Here is a 4,987-nt window from a genome sequence, read left to right on the forward strand (position 1 = left end):
ACTGAGGCTATAAATCTAGTCAAGGACCATATTTTAAAAGACAAGTTGGAATTTTACTCTGTAGGTGGAAAAGATCCATAAAACAGGGAGAGGGGTCAAGTTTGCATTTTTAAATATATTCTGGCAGTAGCATGGTGAATAGATTTGAGAAAGGCAAAGATTGTGGAAGAGAAACAAAATTGGAGATGATTTTTGCCTAGTTCCCAGTACCAGAGTATCGTTCATACTCATTCACTGTCATCTGCTGTGTGGGTGACATGTGAAAATTGTAATTTGGAGTTTTTCAGTCGCTGTTGGACCATAGTGAATGGCTGTTCCACTCCCTCTTAAAATCCCAGTGAAATAAGTGCTGGGTTGTTGTGGTGTGGGCATGTTAAGCACTCTGGACTTTTCAGTTCACCAAATGCTCATGTCCATTGCAGGAGCCAGTTCATGCATCAGGGGACCATTAGGCATGATTGAGAAAGCCTGTGGCTTCCACTCAGTTCTTCTTAGGACTCTCCTCTGGGCCTGTCTATCACTGGCAAAATAATCCACATGGGAAACTTCTAAAGCAGGTTGGATGAACAGATCTGTTTCTTAGAGGACCCTGTTCTCCCTGGAATTTCCCATCACATGAGCCCATTATTGTGAGGAAGAGACAGAACGTATCTCATTCAGCCAGACGAGGAGTGTATGTGTCAGCATGTGCAGGGGAGCTCTGGATTCCGTAGTTAAAGGGGCTTGGGAAGATGACATGATCAGGAAGAGAGGGTTGGGTTTGGAAGCCGCACTTGCACCTTAAGCACGTTTTTACTTTAGGATATATATTAATTTGCAGCGGCTATAAGAAAGGTGCTGGAAATTTCATGCACCAAAGCCCACTCCCCAGAGCTACTCCTTGGTGCCAGCACTGGGTGTGTGAGCGTATGAGTATATCTACAATGGCATTGAGATTCTACCAAAGGCATAATGTATAGTTGGCTTATAGGATAACAGAATCATTCAGATACTGTCAGAAGGAGTTTCAGAGATCATTTATTTATTTCATATGTAATTATCATTTATCTCCCATGGCCCTGTGTTAAGTGCATGGTCAGAAAAGATTAATAAGATATCTTATGAGTTAGGGACCAAATATTTCACACTCAAATTAGGATACTTCAAGGACAGCTTACTTATAAAATGGTCAGGTTTAGGAGAACCTTACAAAGTGGCACAGAGGAAAATACCAGCTGAGGAGTAGTGCTATGGTTTCAGTGACCCTCCAAAATTTGTGTTGAAATTTATTCATATTGAATCCCTGATGCAGTAGGAGTAAGAGTGGGGCCTTTAGGAGGTAATTAGGTCATGAGGGCTCTACCCTCATGAATGGAATTAGGACCCTTATAAAAGGGCTTGAGGGATTCTGTTAGTTCACCCCTCTGCCATATGAGGACACAGTGACAAGGCACCATCTGTGCAGCAGAGAGCAGCCCTTAACAGACACCACATATGCTGGTGCCTTGATTGTGGACTTTCCAGCCTCCAGAACTGTGAGAAAAAAATTTACATTGTTCGTAAACTGCCCAGCCTGAGGTATTTTGTTATAGCAGCCCAAATGGACTGAGACAAGTAGTTACCATCCCTAAGCCTGGAGGGACAAGGAGAGGGAGGGGTCATTTGAATGTGGAAAGACTCAAGCCAGGGGAATAAACATCCTTCCATATTTGCCTCCCTTTCTCTCATCAGCTGCTGGGGCTTGTTGGTCAAACCCAACTGGAAGCCAGAGGACAAGGAAGCCGTTGTAGGGTAGTCCTTAGAGGTCAATCTCCAGGGACAGAGAGCAGGGTGAGGAGAGGAGAGAATGTGAAGGGGCACAGACAAGATAGCTGGTACAGACATCAACTCTTCCTATAAGAAGCTCTCAGGCTAGTGAAAAAGTCCAAAACATAAACAAATACAGTTGATCCTCACTATTTGCAGCTTCTATATTTGTAAATTTGCCTACTCACTAAAAGTTATTTATAATGCAAAAATCAATACTGGAGGCTTTTTTTGCAGTCATTCACAAAATGCCTATGTGTACATTAGTGAAAATTTTGTGTTGCCCTCTGTGCATATTCCCAGCTGAGGTCAAATAGAGTGACATTCTGCTGCTTGTCTCCGCTCTCATGCTGTAAACAAGTGGCCTTTTCACAGTCTATTTAGTGCCACATTTTTTTGCATTTTTGTACTTTTTGTTGATGATGTTCTCTTTAAAATGGCCCCAGCTGAAGCACTGTCTAATGTTCCTAAATGTATTGAGGCTGTGATGTCTTTCAGGAAAAAATATGTTAGATAAACTTCATTTACTCATCAGTTGTAGTGCTGTTGACTTTGCGCTCAATGTTAATGAATCCACACTGTACATTAAATAAAGGTTTGGGTTTTTTGTTTTTTTTTTTTTAACAGAAACATGTATAAAGCAAGGTGATGTATTGATTGGTTGACAAAATTGTTGTGACCAGAGGCTTACAGGAACCTAACTGTGTATTTCCCCTAGGAGCAATGGTTCAGTATTTGCTAATTCAGTGTTCATGGCAACTTTATAGCACATAACTACTGGATAATAAGAATCAGCTATGACTGCAAAGGGCTGTTGCACATAATCTGATGGAGCTATAGTGACAGTACAGTCAGAGACCAGAGAAATAAATAACAACACCTAAGGCATCAAGGAGGGCTTCACAGAGGAGGTGAAGTTTGATCTGTGTGTTGAAGGATAAGAGGACGACAGGGTCTGGAAGGGCATTTCAGGCAGAGAAATCAGCATACATAAAAATACACCTTATTCCAACTTCTTCTCCTGTGTTATTTTTATATCAGGACCAGGAACCTTGAGGCCCAAAACAACAAGTGCCAACCGCAATCATAGGAGAGTCACTTGAAGGAGCCGAGTAGAGTCTGAATCTTCCCCCTCTAGGACGACCTCCCTGCTCCCATCCCTCTACATCCATCCAGAGCTACTGAGAAGTTTCCGGTCCCTTTTCATTTTCTCAAAGACTATTTTTGAATGGAAGTGTTCCTAAGCTGAGATAAGCAACACAAACATTCACTTGCTTTTCTGTTTTGTCCTTCTCAAAGCACTTCCCCATCTGAGACTCTGTTTGATCTCTATAGTAGTTTTGGGATGGTGTGGGGGTGGGGGTCTCACTTAACAGAGGGGGAAGTGATACACAGAGAAGTTAACTGATGAACCTGGGGCTGTAGAGCGACTTAACACAGGTGAGATTAGAACTCAGATGTTGGGGCCGGCCCGGTGGCGCACTGCTACAGTGCGCTGCTTGGGAAGCATGGTGGCGCTCCCGCTGAGGGTTCGGATCCCACATACAGACCGGCCGCTCACTGGCTGAGCGAGGGGTGGGTGCAACGCCAAGGGTTGCGATCCTGTTGCTGGTCCCGGTCTGGTACGGGCGCGACACTGAGGGTTGCGATCCGTTGCCGGTCACGAAAAAAGACAAAAAGGAAAAAAAAAAAAAAAAAAAAGAACTCAGATCTTATTCCAAGTCCTGCATTCATCCTAGGGATCACATCAAAATTCAAGTCAGATTTAATAATTAATAATAATAATAATAAAATAGCTTCCATTTTTGAGCACTTGTTATGTTCCAGACTCTGCTTAGTGTGTTGCATTTATTATTTCATTTAATCTTCTCAAGAACCTAAGGAATAGGTCTAATTATTATCATCTCGATTTTACAGATGAAGAGTACAGAGCTCAGTAAATTAGAGAAATCACTTGTGGTCCCAGAATTAGTACAAGGTAGAATGGGTGCTTGAAGCCAAACCTGTCTGTCCCCAAGTTCCAATGCTCCCAATTCCTTAGTGGGACTGACTTTAGGGCCACTTCTGCTAGCCTCTGAGAAAACAGCAGCACGAACCCACTACACCTTGGTTACAATGTTGCATTACAAATCCGTTTGGAAGATGCTCAGACTCTCCTTATTAGTTCTTATCTGAAATTGTTGTAAATAGTATTATTTCAAGTAAACATGAAATGTTCTTTTCTATCAAGTAGTATGTAAGAAATCTGACTTAAGGGAGGCCAGGTCTTTAGAAAGTGTGGGAAATGAGCAAAATGAGAGAAATATAGCAGGAAATGAAAGGCAAGCATTTCCAAATAACCCAGGCCGGAGCTGCAATGTTTCAACTGCAAAACTGTCCTTAAGTTTGCATCTGTAAAATAACAGTGTTACTGAGAATTTTGTGAGGATAAAATGAGCCCATTCATACTTAGTACTTAGCATAGAGGCTGACCCCAATTAAACATTCAGTAAATGTCAGTTTAAAATATATGCTTTAACAAATTATTTCAGATTCAAAGAAAGATAGGCAACACACTTTCCTGCGGAAAGACCCGGGCTCTGGGTCTAGCTGGCTTTGTGGTAACCCCTCCCCTTTCTGGGCCTCAATTCTTTCACCTATAAAATGAGGCAATTTTGAGCAAGTAGTCAGGTTTCATCTAATGGGCAATGTAAATTGTGTAAATGACCGTAAGGTTTCTCTTTTCCTGCTAACCACATGAATGCTTAGAACCAAATGTGTGAGCCTACTATAGCAAGCTTATAGCACTAGAGTTTTGTTGCTGTTGGTTTGGGGTTTTTGTTTTTTTTTTTCTCTTATGCACATTTTTCTCTCCATCTTATATATTTGTACACATTTTCTTCTTTGTAAAAAATTTCTTACTGATTTCTATTTATTTTTTATTTTTATTTATCAATAAACAATGTAGTTGATTTTCGTGTCCCTTTATGAATTCTTCTTTTCCCTCCCTCTCCCCCTCCCTACCATCAACATCATATCTGTTCACTCATCTTAACAAGTTCAAGGAATTATTGTGATTATTGTGTCTTCTTTTTTCCCCCTCCCATTTGTTTGTATATTTATTTATTTATTTTTATTAGCTCCCACATGTAAGTGAGAACATGTAGTATTTCTCTTTCTGTGCCTGACTTATTTGATTTAATATAATTTTCTCTAAGTCCAT

This window comes from Galeopterus variegatus, unplaced genomic scaffold (genome assembly GCF_000696425.1).
Source record: "Galeopterus variegatus unplaced genomic scaffold, G_variegatus-3.0.2 Scaffold1046, whole genome shotgun sequence".
NCBI lineage: Eukaryota > Metazoa > Chordata > Mammalia > Dermoptera > Cynocephalidae > Galeopterus > Galeopterus variegatus.